The sequence below is a fragment of the Elephantulus edwardii genome, unplaced genomic scaffold, assembly GCF_000299155.1.
Source record: "Elephantulus edwardii isolate Elephantulus edwardi_28Jun2011 unplaced genomic scaffold, EleEdw1.0 scaffold00044, whole genome shotgun sequence".
Classification (NCBI taxonomy): Eukaryota; Metazoa; Chordata; class Mammalia; order Macroscelidea; family Macroscelididae; genus Elephantulus; species Elephantulus edwardii.
In genome coordinates this window covers 8,842,856-8,862,530 of record NW_006399794.1, presented here as the reverse complement: position 1 = coordinate 8,862,530, position 19,675 = coordinate 8,842,856, and the positions used below count along the sequence as shown (strand labels likewise).

General features: G+C 39.5%; 1 pseudogene; it reads right to left on the bottom strand.

Moving 5' to 3' along the window:
• Positions 1-9,054: 9,054 nt before the first annotated feature.
• On the bottom strand, positions 9,055-16,317 carry LOC102858738 (annotated as a pseudogene).
• Between the last annotated feature and the right edge of the window lie 3,358 nt (positions 16,318-19,675).

The following is a 19,675-nucleotide window of genomic DNA, read 5'->3' as shown; positions in this document are numbered from 1 at the left end:
CCCCCAGTTGTGTACCATCAAGTCAGATCCAACTAGCACAGGAAGAGATTACCCCTCCTTCTCAAGCAGAGCATCTGGTGAATTTGAACTGTGTACCTTCAGGATTGAAACACAGCTTCTTGCCACTCGGTCACCAGAGTTCCCTTTTCATCTTCTTTTGATTCTTCCTAGATGATTAAAGATTTTACTCCTAGAATCTCTCAACTCAAGGCTTGAATTTGTTTTTTATTTCTCTCATCTATAGAAATGACAAGTGGACTCTGATTTTCTGTCTAAAGTTCGTTGTGTATTTCATTATAATATCTTGCTTTTTCTTCCTGACCTGCTCTTCGAACTCATTTTTGGTTCAATTGTTTCCTTTTTAAAAAGTAAAGGAATTTTAAGTAATAAATGGATTGTTCTGCATAGTCTTTCCCCCTCATTTTTCTTTCTTAATCATTGTTGCACATATTCTTCCCCCTCTCCCTAGACTTCCTTGCCATACACCAGATTATTTTATTCCACATTATTCTAATACATGTAATGCATAATCATATATTCCTTTGGCCAGTTCTTCCTCTCATCTGTTCTAATGCCGTTTTCATTATCTATCCTTTCTTTGTTCATTTCCATCCCAAACCCTGTCCATACTTGTCCTATTTTATAATAGTGTTCTTATGCAGAATTTGTCCTTTTGTGACTCAGCATAATGTTCTCTAGGTTCCCCCATGTTGTAGAATATTTTACTATTTAACTGTTTTTCAGTGCAACATTGTATTCCATTGTGTGAATGTACCATAGTTTTTCTATCCATTCATTTGTTGATGGACACTTAGTTGCTTCTACCTCTTTGCTAGTATGAATAATGCAGCAATAAACATGTATATGTATACATCAGTTTGAGTTGTTGCTTTGGTTTTTTTAGGGTTTATTTCTAGTAGTGGGCCATGGAATTGCTGGGTCAAGTGATGTTTCTATATCCAATATTTTGAGTAGTGCCAGGATGCCTGCCATAGTGGTTGTATAATTTTACATTCCCATCAGCAGTGAGTAAGATTTCCAGTCTCTCCACAACATCTCCAGCATTTGTTCTTTGCTGAACTTTACTATTGTTCCTGGGTGTTCAATTCTTTAGCTTCATCCATTTCTTCCATTGTTTTGGCTTCTCAGTGTTCTGTTGCAGTATTCAATCTCTTAATGACATAAATTTTTGTCTTTTCTTCTTCCTCTGTCTTTGTAATGACTTTTTGCTTTCTTGATTGATGATTTCTTGATGTTATGCAACAGCTCCTCTGGTCTTTGTTCAATGCCTCAAACTATTCTTGAGATGATTCAGATGGGATGAACATAAAGTCATATTTTGGTTCTTATGGGCTTATTCAATTATCTTAAGCTTCAATATAACGTGCACATGAGTAGGTAGTGGTACTGGTCCATAGTCAGTACCTGGCCTGTTTCCACAGCATTTATTGAGCTACTTTAATTATTATTTCCACAGATGTGATAGATTTAATAGATAGTAAATAATTGCTAAGGCCATGGCCTGGATCAGGTACACATTAGTCTCATGTTGCCTGTGCCTAACATTTAAATATTCATGCATGCTATTTCTTCTTTAACCATGTTGAATTTTCCTACACTCATAATGCTCATGTTCTACATCAGTAGAGTCTGCCTGCAACTGTTCTTCTTCCTTTGTGTTTGTCAACTGGAGAGGTCAGCCTCAGGTGTCCTATCTGCTAGTCTAATGTAAGTGTGCTTGTTCATTCATAGGGTTTTCAAAGGCCTGTTATTTTGGAAGTGGATGACCAATCCTTCTCCCTGCTCTGCCTTACTAGATGCTCAGCGTGTTACAGCATTATCTGACAGAAAAGCATTTTTCCTGGAAGAATAGATGAAATACACTTCCCTATTGCAAAACTAACCAATTCTGTGTAGGACCTCCCCTACTTTGGTGCCTGTGACTTGGTTCCACAACACCCCAACACTCACTGTCATAAGTCCAGCATCCATTTCTGTTCCTCCCCTTCTGACTCCCTGCCTCAGCTGGCCAGCATTTCCCTGCACCCATGTAGTCAACACTTGATATGGTGGCTCAGGCCTCTAGTCACTTCTATTATGCTGGTCTTTTCTGCTGCTCCTGGTCCAGTGTCTCCCATGGCTGCCATCACCAGTTTGCTGTCTTATAGTGTAATCAGGGTATGTATATTAGAGACAATGAGATTGGCTCAGGATAGAAGCAGAGTTCAGAGCTATTGTTCATAGGGTTGCTATGGATAATAGTCAACAGCATATAACAACAAAAATCAATCTGATTCCTGTGTAGTCCATTAAGTGAGATCCATGTGTATTATTGCCACTGTATTTTTTAGAAAAGTTATTTGCAATCAACAAATAATTGATTGCATGAAATTGTGCCACCCTAACTCTAGCATGATTTCTATTACCAAGTCTGTAATTTCTGGTTACTGTTTCTTTTTCCTTGTTCCCACCTTTTGAATTACAGTACCAGTTATTATTAATAAATCTTGGTTGCATGTTTGATCAATTTTAGCCTGCAAACTCTAGTAGAAAAAAAGGAGCTCTTGTGGCCTAGTAGTAAGGAGCTGAGCTGCAACCATGAAGGCATGCAATTCAAATCCACCAAAACTCTGCTGGAGGAGGAGGGGTAATCTCCTGTCCCAGTTGAATCTGACTCAAGGATACATAATGAGGAAAAAAAAGTATTTAATGTTGTAAATAAATTCCAATGTTTAATAAACCCTCGCAAACCTAGTAAAAAAATCTTTCATTTCCTCCTCTTGACTTTAGTTGTTAATGTTTATATAATAAATGATAGTTTTATTAACGGTAAAACATAATGATAATTTATTAAAGGATCTCCCTTGTATGCATAGGGGTAGTATTCTGCCACTCACAACATTGTCTTTCAGGATGAATTTGGAAATTGTCTTTTTAATTAATCTTTTTTTTTCTTTTACATCCTTGACAGAGTAGATCACATGATTGTCTGATTCAAAGTGGCCATAATCAATGCATCTCAGCTTCCTAGTGCCTAGTATATCAGTTTTATGCATGTATATCAATCTTTATGTGTGGATGTTGTGTTGCATATTCTAAGAATATTTACCTGTCATTCCTCTAAGAATTTTACCTGTCATTCTTCTAATCCTTGGTTCTAATTGAGATAGTATATAGATAACTAATATGGGTAAATAAAAGTAATTTTAAATTCAAAGATAAAATCTCTAGGGAAAAATAATGACTGTAAATGAGATAACCCAGGTTACATCATCTTCTTCAATATGGATTGAGGCTCAATGTCAAAAGACAAAGATTCTCACCACTGGATCAATTGGCAGCATCAGGATGAATGGTAAAGAGATTGAGATTGTTAACAACTTTAGTCAGCTTGGCTGCATGGTCAACACTCTTGGCACCAGTAGCCATGAAATCAAAGCACATATTGTGATGGGAAAGACCGCTGTTAGGGACCTCTCCAAAGTACTGAAGAGCAATGGTGTCTCTCTGGAGACCAAGGTGTGTCTGACACAGGCTATGGTCTTTGCAATCACTTGTTATGTATCAGAGAGTTGGACAATGATTAGGAAGGATATAAGGAGAATTGATGCCTTTGTTCTGTGGTGCTGGAGAAGAGTATTGAATGTACCATGGACTGCCAAAAAACCAAACAGACTCATCCTGGAGAGGGCTAAACCAGGCTGCTCCTTGGAGGCAAGGATTCTAGGGCTTTGTCTGACATACTTTGGACATGTTGTAAGGAGGGACAGATCCTTGGAGAGAGACATCATGTTTGGGAGGGTGGAGGGACGGCACAGGAGGGGAAGACCCTCTATGAGGTGGATTGATTCAGTGGGGTAATCGGGATGCGTGTGTCAGAGACACTGCTATTGACACAGGATAGAGCAGGGTTTAGGGCTGTTGTACACTATGAGTTGCAAGCAACTCGATGGCACACAACAACAACAACAACAACAACAACAACAACAACAAACAACATCTAATGATATTCATTAAGAAGTTAGACCAAAATGGGAGAGTCATTTTTTATTTTTCTTTATTCTTTACTTAGCTATCTAGAATATGGACTCCATGACGGGGTATTAATTTTTTTGCCTCTAAAATGTGTCCTGGAGGATGATACATTTCATCTTGTTTTCAGCCTCCAGCCTATGGTGTAGGCTACCAATTCAGATTTTATGTAGTATCCCTTACCTTTAGTAAGAAAATAACATCCCAGATGATTTTTTTAAACTGTTGCTCTTTTCTGGCCTATCTATCCATACAGTCACTACAATTTTTTCTGCTTATGTTAGGTAATTTCAGTTTTCTGCCTTTAGTTTTTTCTGGTCTACTCACTCATAGTAGTTTATATGTTTGAAGCCCTTAGCATAGAAGCTTGAATTTTATTCTCTCAAAAGATGAGTCAACACTCTAACAGTCAATCAAAGGGATTTGAAAATGGGATTTTTGCACATCTGATTAAGCGTCCTGAGAGGAGAATGTCTTGGATTCAAGGCAATCTCCCAACAGAAAGGCTTATGTGTTTATAAGAGGTTGAGTCACACAGAGACACAGGGAAGGAGGCAATGTGAAGATTTGAGCAGAGATGGGAAGGCAATCACAAGGTACTATTTACCATGTTTTGTTTTCTATATCATAGATCTGTTGCATATGTTCATTTAGAAAGCCTTGGTACCATTTATGTAAAGTTGATGGATACAAATCCGTTTTCTTACCATATGGAATGAGTTTAGATGTGCACCCTCCAGCACAAGTCAAACCTTGATATCTAGCCAACATCTGAACAGAGATCCTAGCCAGAGTCAATAACCTCTGTTACTTCTAAATTCCCAAGGCAGAGGACTGTGAAATAATGTTTGTTGGGTTATACCACTGCTTTTTTTGAGTGTTCTCATATGCAGTAACATATAACCAATATACAAATCCTGTATATAGAATTTTATCATATACTTGGAAACGGGAAAGCAGACAAAGAAGATAGTTTAGGATGAAATATAATTACAAATATTTTTGTTCTGTGACATTTGCAATTATTATACAAACATTATTAAAGAGTTAAATGAAACATGACCTAAGTTAATGCATTTGATTCACTCGTTTGTCAGTGAAATCAAGAAAAGAGAAGTTATTTTCAATATGTTAATGCTTAAATTCATTTCTGTATGAAAAATTGCATAACATGCTTAAATTTGAGCTTTGACTTTATAATTAAATGGCATCATGTTACTTCCACTCATAGTGATACTATGTATAACAGAATAAAACTCTCACTGGTCCTCCACCTTCCAGACATTTGATACTCTGTTGGAGGCTATTGGTGCTGAAAAACAGTTGTTTTTTTTTTTTTTTTTTAAATTTTATTAGTTTTAATGAACATTTACAGAGATTTTGGGTTTTCATTCATTCATTGTTGCACTGTTTTCTCTACCCTCCTCCCCAGTTCGTTCTTCTTTCCCCCCGCCCCTGAATGTCTGTTTTAATTGTCCAATTGCCACAGTGCTTGTCAAAGCCAGTTCTGATTAATCTCCTTTGTCGGTGTGTCCTTTGCCATTCCCTATCACTCCTCCCTGAGAGAGACTTCACCCTGATTCATGAGGAAAAGGGGATGGCGTATTCTCTTAGCTACTTCCTGCCGAAAAGGGACGCTGTGGGTTTCAGGGTGAAGATCTTCTCTCACTACTCTAAAGGGCCCCTTTGGCAGTAGGAAACACATAGACTATTATGGAGATTGATTTTGGAATTTAGATGCACTGTTATCAATTGTGCTTAGCTGTACATGTTCATATCCTTGAAGATGTATTATGGAAGTGTTGCAGCCTAGAAGACACAAATTTAACTAACAAGTTAAAAGTACGTGAGTCAAAAATTAAAAAGCAATAATATTCCGAGTAGAGGTTCTAATAGTGGCACAAATCAAGTTACAGAGGGAAGGTGGTTCTTACAATAAAAGGCCTATAGACTAGCACTTTGTCTATTATAGTGTAGAGGGTAGGAACCACAAGATGTAGAGGCTCAGCTATGCCATTTATGGTTCTCAAGTCCTGGAGCAAATTCCATCTACCACTGGGTTGTTTTACAACTCAGAAGTTTGCATGCAAGGTAGAGGTGAAGTAAGGAACTGCTTATGAGGTTTATTGTTAATACTTCTAGCCTTAAGCTTAAAAGATTATAATGTTCAAAATTATTTGTTGTACATTTGCTTAAATTTTTCCCTCTTTTAACAACTGGGATCTAGAGGGAAGAGAAAAGACCAGAGACTGGCCAAAATTATTGGGGCAGCTATTGCTGCCAGTTTAGGGCCTGTGTCAGGAAAAGGAAGTCTTACTCATATACAGTGCCACCCAAAGGTAATAAAGGAGGTCAGAATTGCTTCCACTGTGGAAAACTGGGCCACTTCAGTAGACAGTGTCACAGACGAGAGCCACAGATAGTCAAGGGAGTAGAGAGGAAGCTCCCACTCACTTGCTTTAAGTATGGCTCTGAAGGACACTTGGCCAAGGTGGCCCACATCAGGTCCTCGTGGCAGACAGGACTGACATGCCCCAGCTCCCAGCTGGAAACAAAGGAGGATGCTTCAACGATTTAGATCCTCCCAGAAGAGCTGTGGGTGAGCATTAACATTACTGGTAAGTATATTTGTTTTCTCCTGGACACAGAGCCTACTAATTGGCCCTAAAAGCCTTCTGAGGTCCCAACTCTTCTCACTATTTCTTAGTTGTTGGAATTGACAAAAAACAGTTTTAAGAATGAGGAATTTTAAGATATGAATTATAACTAATGAGGAACCAAAAGATTCAAACTGTTAATAGTGGATGCAAGTAAGATGAGGTAATTAACACTCTTTGTTCCAGAAGTCAGGAAATCAGGAGACTTTTTGCACTGGGAATGTCTGCTGTCTGGTATCTCTCCAAATTATTGAGGAACAATGGTGTCAGTTTGAGGACTAATCATATGTGTCTGATTCAGGCCATGGTCTTTCCAATCACTTGCTATACATCTGAGAGCTGGACAATGAATAAGGATGACAGAAGAATTGATGGGACAATGAATAAGGATGACAGAAGAATTGATGCCTCTGAACCGTGCAGGAGAAAGGTTCCAAACATCCGTGTACTGCCAAAAAAGACAAATATGGCTTTGAGAAAGTTCAGCCAGAGTGTACCTTGGAGGCAAAGATAATAAAGCTTTGCCTCACATACTTTGGGCATCTTGCTAGGAGAGGCTATTCCTTGGAGAAGAAACATGATCTTTGGAAAGGAAGAGGGTCAGTGAAGGAGAGGAAGACCCTAGACTGTGTATTAACACAGTGACTGTTGCCGTGGGCTCTAGTGTGTCAGGAAGTGTGAGGATTGCACAGGATAGGACAGGGTTCAGGTCTGTTGTTCCTAGGGTTGCTATGTGTCATATTCAAGTCAATGGTACCTAACAACAAGTAACAAGTACTTAATTAAGTACAAGTTTTTAATTTTTAAAATAATATGCCTCTCAAGGACAAAGATAGTACTGAGACTTCTTAATCTGTTTATGTTTCAGTTACACGAAATGATCATATACACACTATAACTTTTAAAAAATTTTATTTTTTATTGGTTTGCATACAAATGAATATATACTGTATTTCACACATTCCTTCACTCACAGCGTGTTTCAGAAAATCATTTCCATGCATTGGATTTTAGAAACTTAATCAACATTGATCTATGCCCATTATTACACTGTCTTTCCAGGTCTCCACTGCATCTTTCCTAATTCCTTCACCCCCTCCCTCTGCCCACCAAACTCTGTGACCCTGTGGTATCTGCTGTCCTCCCTCAGCCCCCTTGCTCCCTCACTTTTCTCCTTTGGACTTTCATATACTTCTTACTAATTATCCTTCGGTTTTTATAGTAATAATCTTACGTAGTATTTCTTCTTATGAGACAGAGTTAGTTCACTCAGCATAATGCTCCAATTTCTGCCATATTATGTAGTATCTTTTGAAATTATTATTCCCTAGTGCTGCATACGGTACCCTTCTGTGAATCTAACTTTTTTAATATTAATGTTGAATAACATTTCACAAACATTTTAAAGTGTAATATACGTATATAAAAGGAAATCTAACAAAGCAGAAAACTGTTATGATCTACAATTTAAGTTACATGTTTAATTTTGAAAATTAGTTCTTATTCTTTTTTAGGTGAATCTTTATGTGGTAGTTTTCTCAATCAATAATGTATATACAAGTTATTCTGTGAAACTACTTGCAATCCCTGTAATGTGTACCATGTACTTGCTCCTCCCTGGGCCCTCTTTGTCCATTTGTCTGCTTTTTTTGTCCTTCCCTGTTTTGTAACCCTTAGTCTTGGACAAATGTTGTCCTTTTGGTTTTGTACAGTCGACTGTTCTGAGGAGCACGTTCTTCACAGGTGTCATCGTTTCAGGCTTGTCTATTCTTTAGCTGAAATTCCACTTACATGAACATCTGTAGTTTTAGGATGTTTTGAATTCAAATTTTACTGTACATTTTTTTGAGCTATTGTAACTAGGATCTTTTATTATAGTTCTGCAGAGAGGTTGGTACTAGGTTATAGAAACCTTGTACAAACTATGTGTCTTAGGTTAGAGAAATTTGTGGTTCACATAGACATTAGTTCTTCAAAAGAATTTCTGCCTCTGGTCTTTGGTTTTCTTAATGTTCTTCTGCTTTTAGGCAGGAAAAGACCAATAGATGTTTCTTAGTTGCTTGTTCAGAAGCTTTTAAGAGCCATCAGACTAGGAGACAGTGCATTGTCTTTGTGAATAACTTGAACTAGATGTCCCCTGAGACTGCGGTTTTAAGCCTCCAAGTCCTGTATTTCTGTTCTGATACCTAAGTAGTTTCTATAATTGTGACCCTTATGTGTCTTTTTAATAGGAAATATTGAACTCTTGGTATGTTTATTGTTGTTTCCTTTTATAAATAAGATGTTAATTGTCATGAGTAGGGGCTTTACAATTGTTCATATGTTATGACTTCCTTGTGTATACGTTAGTGCTCTTTTATGGTTATTATTTTTTATTCAAATCATCAAGCACATATTGCTTTGTGATTTTGTACCATGCATCTGGGATTTTACCTTTATCTTCAAATATTAGCTGATATTTTTTCTCTAGATTTTGTTTGAAGTGACAGACAAACCATGTCCAGTATGGCTGTGTGGATGGATCTGGGGTGATGCTCCATTTGGCATAATTCCCTCCTGCCTGTCGATAGGTTTTATATGGGACTCTCCTGCCATCGCTGAAGACCAGAAAATTATCACTTGCTACCAAACTGGTACAAATATCAATGACAAAATGATTTGTTTCATACCACCTTACTCCCCTTATCGCCTGAGGACGGTGGAAGGGAACACTGTGGTCTCCATCATGTGACTGAATTGTGTTTGTACAGATTGCTCCACAGCAGGGACATTTTTCCCAGCAGCCACAAAGATGTTTAGAGAGCATTTTTTCAACTTCAGGAATGATATTTTCTAAAGACTTGTTCAGAATATCCTGTTCTATCCTCTTCATTGTAGGTTCCAAAGCTGCAGTCATAGTTTCTTTCAGAAATTCTATATCTTTTATCTCCTGGTGCTCAATGCTCACCAGGTCTTTTCGTGGAAAGATCAGGTTATTTCCCAACTGATCACAGAATGAATCCAGCCATCCTGAAGCATTAATTCCTTTATCTTGAGCAATTTCAGAGGCTTCACAAATGGCTGAGCGGATGACATTTTTTATGTCATCTAAACTTATTTTTAAAAAGGTTGTTATTGTTTCACTTTTGTCTGAACAGTATCTGCTTATATGCTGTTTAATGTAGTCTCTAAAAAATGACTGTGAATAGTCAAGGTATTGCTCGTACTTATCAAAGTTTTGGTCTTCAGCCAGAGAGATCAGAATGTGTTTCTCCAGGTTAGATCTGTTTCCCCTGAATGCAGGATGGTTCGCTCTCATATCTCCAGCAATTTTAGGAGCCATATTGTTCTTAATGGTGGTGGAGACAGCAGGTGAGAGCTTGTGCCACAGAAAATCAACAAAGGTTGTGATGGAGGTCGCTCCTTGGCAGGAGATCTTAAAACTCATGAAGAAATCTTCTTTCTTGCTCTCTAGATAGTTTACAGGATCATTTGCCCACTTGAATGCTTTGTGAAGCTCCTTAAATCTCCGTGATGCTTTTTTGAAGAAACACAAAGATAGGTCAATTTTGTACAGATTGGTGAATTTGAATCTGTCCTGAGTGGGTGCAGAATTTACCGCTGCCTCTGTCATTCTTAAGATTTCATGAAAATCGTTCCGATTGTAATCACGTTTTTGTCTTTCAATTTTGTCAAGAATTTCACTAAATCTTGAACAAATGTTGTCAGTTGTCATATTTATGGATTCCATATCATGAGGCTCTAATGTCTGTTTGAAGACTCTGTATTTCCTGGACATTTGGATATGTCGATCATAGTTGATTTGAAATTTTTCTCCAGAATGACTCTTTATTACATCCACAGTATTTTTCTCCTTGTTGAAGTATTCCAAAAGAATGTTTTCAGAGTCTATCTCAATGTCAGGTTCTGTGGCTGGAGGGAGAGTTGAGGCCACATCACAGACCCATTTGTTCCAAAGTTGATTGAACTTCTTGTGTAGCTCTTCCTCGGTCAGCCCTTTGCTCTTTACAGTTAAAGCCAAATTTCGACTTTTTTCCAATAATTCTTTTTCATAACTTGACTTCTTTTCATCCAGGTTTTCTTGACTTTTCTTCAAATGTAGAAGTTCATTTGTTTTTCTCTTACTTTCTGAAATGAGTGTCTCTTTAAGGATTATCAACTTATTTTCAAAATTTGCTTTCCACTGAATCAATAATTCACTATCTGGGTCTTCACTGAAATATTTTTCAAGGTCTTGCTTAATGCTTTCATATTTCTCTCCTACTGGAACCTCAACTTCACTGGGGATGAGAGTCTCAATTTTTCCATTCTGAATCTGATTGGTCAGCTTGTTCTGCAAGTCTAGCACATGACTCCTGAGCTCCCAGGTCCACTGATTATACATGGTTTCTAATTTGCTGATGGCTATGATCTCTCGAGTGTTCTTGAAACTGAAAATAAAGTTTTCATTCACAAGGGCTTTCCACAGATCTTGAACTCTTAGTTTAACTTCTGATACCTTCATGATGCTGCCTCTGGGTTGCTCCTTGGCAGTCTGAATAATGCTGTTTTTCAGTTCCTGGACATTGTGGCTGTAGCGAGGATTGGGAGGGGCCATTGGGGGATTGCCATCCCACAGGTGAGCGAAGTAGTAGACATGCTTATTGACGTCAAACTTAATGACGTCACTGAAGCGGGTCACATCTGAGCACTGTTCTTGTTCAGCTGCTGTTGCTGCCATTTCATCGAGTCTCTGCTCCAGCCGCCTTCGTCCTTCCATTGTCTGGTCTTTAGCTGTGACTTCCCCCACGTTCTGATGGACAAACAGGCAACTGGGGGAGATTTTGACTTGTTTCATCCTGAGAAAGGCCTGGACAACTATCTGTAGAATGTCCTGCATCTCTGACGGATTCTCTCCAAAAATATTGATCAGAGTCAGGTTCCCAAGTCCAATGACAAAGGTTGCTAACTCATTGTCTCTGTTCTGGGATTTGTTGCTGAGTTCTGGTGCACGAAGTCCTTCTGTGTCCACAACTAGCATATAGTCAAAGCCGAGTTCCTCTGTGAATGTGTCCTCCACTTTCAGGAGCTGCATATAGGCCCCTCGGGTGCACCTGCCTGCACTGACAGTGAACTGTAACCCAAAGAGGGCATTCAGCAAAGTGGACTTCCCCGAGCTCTGTAGGCCAAGGATAGAGAGAACAAAGACCTTTTTCCCTCCTAGTTTCTCAGAGACTCTGTCAAAAAGTGCTGCCACCCATTTCAGAGCCACATAAGACGCGTCCCCATCCATCAGCTCAATAGGAGCCCCAGATATCATGAGATCGGCAGCAATTTGGGGAAGGGGGAGGAAAAGGGGATCTCTTTTGCAGGAAATTTCTTCCAGTGTTTCGTATATCTGTCCAACTTCCCTGAGAATGTGCTCAATTCCCAAGGAGCAGTCATTGATCTCTGTGGCGATGGCTTCTATCTGTTTCTGGCATTTTTTGAGCCAGTTACTCTTTGGTGCCTTTTGCTTTTCTGTTTGCATGTGTGACCACAAAGACCTTTGCTTTTCATGTAGTTTTTCCAAGTGCCTTATAGTTAGATTATTCATGGACACACTCAGCCACTGAAGGAAGTAAAGCTTAATGTGAGTTTCAGATTGTTCTTGGAGAATTTCTAGGGCAGATCGCATAAAATCTTTTAGAGGAAACGCTTTGCCCAACTGCCGATGCCTTATTCTTTTCTTCTCTGCCTCAATCTCACTCTTGTGCTGTTCAATGCTCCTATTCCCCTTTTCTCTCAGATGGTAGAGTTCTTTGTCCTTCTTACACCAAATGTGCCATAGCTCTCCTTGAAGGGGTAATACATTTTCCTTCATCTTTGATAACTCCATTTCTCCCAAGAGCGCAATCAGAGCCTGTGCCTTCTCTTTGGCCTCCTGACAATCCCTCTGGTCTTCATCTACTAGGAATCCTTGCTCTCGGGCAACCTGAGCACAGTCCTCTAAGCTGTGAATTGTGTCAGATCCTTGTAGCAAACGTCTGATAGTACTTGTGAGCTCTTGTGTTAAATCTGCTTCATTTCTGTTTTTGATCCCAATCCTCACTTTCTGGCTGGCTTTATTGACCACGGTTTTTTCTTTGTCATCCAGCAAACAGATCAGGGGTTTTGATGACTGGCACAAGTCACGAACTATTTTTCGGTTTTCATTATTGCTGTCAGTAGTTGACATGAGGACCACCATAAGAGAAGAGACTTCCCGCAGGAAAGCGAGCTGTCGTTCATGTTGCTTTGCATCTCCATGGAGGTTGGTGAAGGTCACACACTTGTCAAATCTCTCCTCCTCTTCCCCGCCTGGACAGAACCAGCAGATTTCCACCACACCATCCATCAAGAGACAGTCTTTGCTGCTTCCTGGGCAGTGTCGGTGAAAAAAGACATCGTGTTTGCGTTTACTGATGAGGGAGTTCATGATCTGAGACTTGGAAGCAGAGAAGTCATTTCCAACTCGAATGAAGGACACCATGGGGGTAGGAACACGGCACATCTGTTGATTCTTGTAATTGTGCTTTTCTTTGGCTGTTTCCCCTCCTTGCTGCCAGCTCCTTCTGATTCGACTGAGAGACCAGAGAGAGAATTCAATTTGGGAAGTGCAGGGATGTGGTAACAGAAGAGGAAGGGCAAACTGACAAATGGAAAGTTTGTCCAAAATGTATTGCCTGGCCAAGTCATCTGCGCAGTGATAAATTGCCATCTGAATATCCATTGGATGAATGTGTTTTGTTGAGTTAGTGGCTGATGTATTATTGGGAATTTCATTGTCTTCAAAAAAATCTTCAAATGGGTCAAAAGCCTCATTTACCATGTTTGAGGTAGTTGGACAGGGTGGATCTTTGAGATTTTCACTAGTTTTGAAGACCAGGTATCTCATGTTATAATCGAGCATCAGTAACTTCTGCAGGAAATAGAAGGACAGATCTTTTTCAGAGCCGAGCTTAGCATTAAACACAGAGTCCTTGAAGATCAAATGGAAGTTATCTCTGCCCATCCTTTTTGGGTAGTACTGTTCTAAGCCTAGACGTTCCAGCAAGTCCAAGAAAACTCCATTTTCTATCACATTTGTTTTGTTATTTTCATTATTATTTTGCTCCTGGGTCTGTTTCTTTCCATGAAAAATACTTTCCAATTGTTTTGTCACCTCATCCATTTGCAAAGACGGTACAGTATCTTCATACTTGCCCTCAATGAGCAACTGCAAGTCTTGTTTGAGGTTTTTCCAGTCATGATCTGCCCCAGATTTGCTGAGGACATGTGCAACTTCTTCAGAGAAGACTTGTCCCATGTGATGTTTTATTAGAGTTAAACGCTGTGCTTTATTCTCTGGAGAAACCGCTCTGATCCCTACTGTGGCTGTCAGCCCTGTGAGCACCAGGAAAGCCTGAGCTCTGTAGCTGGATATTTCCTTCAGCTCCTGGTAAGTGTCATGGGCCTTTTGCAGTTCATTCAGCAGGTAGTCTAACTCATTACATCCCAGAAGATACTGAAATGACTGGGTTTCTGTATTATAGCCAGCACCAGCTGAGATGCAAAGTAGCAGGAGATGTATTTCTGTTTCTTGTGTTTCCTGAAGTTTCTCCAGGAAAGAGTTCAGAGACAAGTTGATCTCATAAGTGACTTTACTTTGCGTTTGCTCTACTGTTTTCTGGGACTCAGATTTGGCCTTAATTTCCCTGAGAAGGTTCTGGTTCTTATTTAAGATTTTAATTAATTCAGATAATTGTGAGATGTTTACTTGTTCTTGGTGTTCCTCTGATTGGAAGATCCACCGCATGATGGAGTGAGCCTGAGGAAAGTTTTTCACTTTGTAGATGTGAGGGTCCAAGAGAGTTTGCAACTGTGACTTAATGAAATTGGTGTTATGAGTAGATTCTTTGCTAAAGTTGGCTGTGTTCACCAGAAAGTGCTGCAAGTTCCAATCTGAGAGGCATACATTAATCCAGGTGTCATAACCTTTAGTTTTGTGACTCAGCTTTTGCATGAAATGGATTAAATTTTTCAGCTGCTCTTCAGGATCCGATACCTCCCAGGATTTCACATCCTCTAGGAACAGCTTAGCCTCCTGATTGGCACTGAGCAATTCCTCTCCATCTTGGATCTGGGCAGGGAGGCCCGTCAGAGCAGTGTAGCTGTCTTTCAGGCAGTTGGCCACCTGAAGTGGATCTTTAAAATCCCTCCTGTGACTGGAGAAGATGATGTCCCAAATGGGCACCAGTTGGAGTCCCCGATCAATGACACACCAGGTTTGATTATTGGCAATGAGCCCAGCTTTCCACTGGTCAAGACTATCTGCTTCTGGTGGGCCACCTGTATACGCCACAGACAGTTGGACTTTGTTTTGGGTATTTTGGAAGGTAGTGCTCTCAGAGAATGTTTTTGAATTAGAGTCTGAAATATTCATACTTGCCCCAATACTTAGTCCAAAGCCCTTGTAACTCCCTTTTATGAACAAATCCAGGGCCTCTGCTGACTGCTTCTTCACTTCCTCCAGTTGTTCCCTTTGGAAACCTTCTGAAACAGCCTTCCACCAGTAGATTCCACCCAGGTGAAGAGGGCCCTTGTTAGCATGAGAGCCAAACCTGTGGAAGAAGTTCTCTGTCCTGTGCCTAAGCAGAGGGAGTGTGTCTGTGCTGTCAGAATGCCCCAGAAGGTCTTCAATGCCTTTTAGTTCTCGTAAAGCAGCCTCGGACAAGTGAAGCTGGTCAATGCGAAAGTGGCAGGAGGCTAGTGGAACATAGCTAAACTTAGTGGCACAGAAATAAGAGTGCTCAGAATGTGACTGTTGACGCTTCTCTGATTCTGAATGTTGCCTGTGATCTATTCCTGCCTCCATGCTGAATCCCCAGCCTCCTGCCTGGGCTGAGCCCGTTACACTGAAGCCCAGGTTCTCTATAGTCTGGGTGAATAGAGATTCTGCTTGAGAAGATGAAAATTCCTTTGTTTCCATCCGGGTGCCATGTTCAGGACCAAAGAGTGAGAATCCCTTTGGGACACTGAGTAGCTCCTCTCTCTTTTCTATCAGATCCCAGTGATGGTTAGTTTTGTAGATTCCGTGCAAGGCCAGACCTCCAGATGCCCATCTGACCAGATCACCATCTGAGAGGATTTCCCTCTGGGACAGTGTCCCTTCCATGAGGTTCAGTTGTCTCTGCTTGCTGTCCAGGACTTCCCTCAGAGGCGTCTTGGGGGGTGACCAATACTTGTCTGGGATCTCAATTGCCAGGCTGAGCTCTGCTTCTTTTATCCTCACTGCCTCTTCCTGTTGTTGCCTCCCTTCTGATAGAAAATAATTTAGTTTCTGCAGTTTCTGCTGTGCTTGCTTTTTCTTCTTCTGAGACTCCTGTAATTGCAGAAAGCCATTCTAGAGTGGTAGAGTTAGCAGTTTATCCGGGGCCTTTCCCCTCCCCCCAAGAATGTTGTGCCTGGACCTTCAGCTTCAAGAAGTCTTTTTCTTCTAGGTGTTGTAATACTTGGGCAGAGTTCACACCCTCAGCTTGGACAACCAGTATTCAGTATCAAGACCCACTTCTTTCAGTGTTTTTCAGAGATCTTGCCCTTTATTGTTTTGGAGATGATGTTCATCCATCCTAGACTCTTCTGTGTCCATCCTGTTGGGAGAAAAGTTTATTATTTAGTCTGATTGTCAGCTCATGGCCTAATATTGATTGTCATGAGAACAGAAGTTTTTAAGGTTTTCTAGTCCCCATTTCAATTGTAAAAAAAATATCATTTACTAATGATTTTCATCTTTAATTTTATTTTCTGTTGTAATTTAGAAGACAAGTAAAATTGTTTTCTGCCTGAATATCCACTTGTAGACAGTTCAGAGGCAGTATCCCATGACCATACATAGGTATGACAGGTGTTATAGTCACATCCTTGGAAGAAGGACTGGTGTCTACTTTCAAAAGAACCTGTTTCTAGAAACTCTATGAACTTTTATAAATGACAATAGTTATAGAAAGACATTAGGGCTTTTGTTCATAGGGTTGCTGAGTCATGCTCAGCTTGATAAGAATCAGAAACAACAACCACCACCACAATATATTCACATTCGTGTAAGTAAATACTGTAAATACATCTATGTGCATTGCAGAGCCTGCAGTGGACAAAGTGATGTAAACTTCTTAATTATAACCACATCCTGTGAGGGAATGAGAATCTGGATTAGGGTCTCTGTACTGTAGTTCTAGAGTATATCATGGTCAGTGATCATAACATAGTTTACAAAGATAATACTCTATATTCTACTTTGGAAAGAAGTGACTAGATGCTAAAAGCTTATGTGCACTCATTTGAGGTATAGGTGTTGGGTTTTCTCTACCTAGAATAAAGAACAGGAAAGAGAAGATAAGATTTATAAGAGCAGCTGTCCCAAAGGACAAAGAAATTTTTAAAAAGTGTCACAATCCCCCCCAAAAAGTTAGCGTGTTCGTATTATCACTGCTAAGCACTCTAAAAAGTATCACAGTTGAAAGTTGATGGAAAAAGAAATGTGGGACAAAACTATAAAAGTAAAAATATCTAGGCTTATTCTGATAGAAACTGATAGAACCTCTAGGACTATGGCCCTGAGTCACCTTTCAAATCTGGAACAAAGCTCACCTTCCATATTTTCCCTTTTGTCAAACAATAGACAGCCTTATAAAGGCTCCCTACATTAGAATAAGCAAGCTTATAGGGTTCAAAGAACACCATTTCCTGATGAATTAAGTTCAGAATGCAAGAAAGGGTAGGATTATAATGTAAATGGAAATTACATGGATAAACTGGGAAGAATGAAGTTATATTGTTATCATTTCTCATTGAGTCACTTATGACTCATAGTGACCCTATACAAAATAGCTCTGAACTCTGCCTTCTCCTGAGCCAGTTTCACTATCTTTGACACACCTATCCCCATCACCCAAGTCAACTCATCTCATCTAGGGTCTTCCTCTCTTTCACCATACTTCCACCTTTCCAAGCATGATGTCCTTCTCCAAGGATTGGCCCCTGTTGGCAACATGTGACCAAATATGTGGGACAGAACTTTAAAATCCTTGCTTCCAAAGAGCAACTTGGTTTCACTCTCTCCAGGACAAACCTGTTTGTTCTCTTGGCCATCCATTGTAATTAATTACATAAACCACAATATGAATGAATGATTTAAGGGAAAATAAACTTGCTCTGTACACTTACATTCCTAATACACAGCTAAAAGATGTGTTTGTCACTGCCATGGTGGTCAAGACAGCATGGTACTGGTATAATGACAGACAATAGATCAATGGAATAGAATAGAAAAACCAGAAATCAGCCCATCTACCTATGGTCAATTGATTTTTGACAAAGAGATGATATCAGTTAAGTGGGGAAATGACAACCTTTTTAATAAATGATGCAGGCAAAATTGGAAAACTACCTGTAGAAAACTCAAGCAAGATCCACACCTCACTCCATACACAAAAACCAACTAAAAATGGATCATGGACTTAGGACTAAAATAAAGGACTATACATTTCATTAAAGAAAAGCTTAAAAGAACTCTAAAAGTCCTAATCCACCACATAAACAGTCTTCCAAGCGTCCTGAAAAATCTACAACCAGGAGAGGATAAACTAGATGAACGGGGTCTTCTAAGAATACAATCCTTATGCACATCTAAAAACTACTGCAACAGAGTGAAAAGAAAGCCACAGACTGGGAAAAAATATTTGGTAATGACATGTCAGATAAGGGACATATATCTAGAATTTATAAAATACTCAAGCACCACAACAAGATAAAGGTAAATAACCCAATAGAACAATGGGCACAGGGTATGAGCAGACAACGGACCAAAGAAGACATTCAGATGGCCAACAAATACATGAAGAAATGCTCAAAATCCCTAGCACTTAGATGCAAATCAAAACAACTATGAGTTATCATCTCTCTCCAGTAAGAATAACAAAATTTAACAGAGCAGAAAACAACAAATGCTGAAGAGGTTGCAGAGAAACTGGAAGACTTATTCACTATTGGGGGCAGTGTAAAATGGTGCAACCACTATGGAAGGCTGTATGGTTCTTTCTCAAAAAGTTACAAGTAGAAATACCATTTGAACCAGCAATTTCTCTACTGGGAATATACCGTACAGAAACCACAACTGCCATCCAGGTAGATACATGCACACCTATGTTTATTGCAGCTTTGTTAGTAGTAGTAAAGAGTTGGAAACAACCTAAATGCCCATCAACAAATGAATGGATAGAGAAACTGTGGTATATTCATACAATGGAATACTATGCTGCATTAAAAAACAAGGAACTAATGCAATTTTATTCAAAATGTGTGAGCCTGGAGCACATTATGCTGAGTGAAATATCTGTCACAAAAGGACAAATATTGCATAGTGCCACTGTTGTAGAACAGGTCTGACATCAGGGTTGGGGTGAGACTGAGAAAAATTGGATGAATTATGTAGACTGCATTGAAACAGATGAGGGAGAGAACAGTTTAAGAGCAATATAGAGTTGACTATTATGGCTATGATGGGAGTCCAGAGTGGAGTGTACAGGGCGTGGTGGTGGTGGGGGGAAATGTATACCAATGAAGGAACTTTTCTGAGAGAGAAATGAATTGGGCAGGGAGAAAAATGCAACAATGAATGCATGAAAATCCAAAATTTCTGTAAATGTTCATTAAAATGAATAAAATTTAAAAAACCCACAAAACTACAAAATGATACACACTTACCAGAATGATTAATACAAAAAATAAATGCAGTGCAAAAGGCTAGCAGAGACACAGGGGAAAAAACCCCTCCAAAACGTGTGTTTGCCTATTTTGACCCTCCTGGGGTATTCTGAAGAAATGACTAATGTATTTGTCCTTGTTTTTCCTAAATCAAAACTTTCTCTGGTAAAGAAAGCAATTTTCTTGCAAAATATTGACAGGCAAATAAAAAAATATGATGTTAGCTGGGTATGAGAGTTGAATTT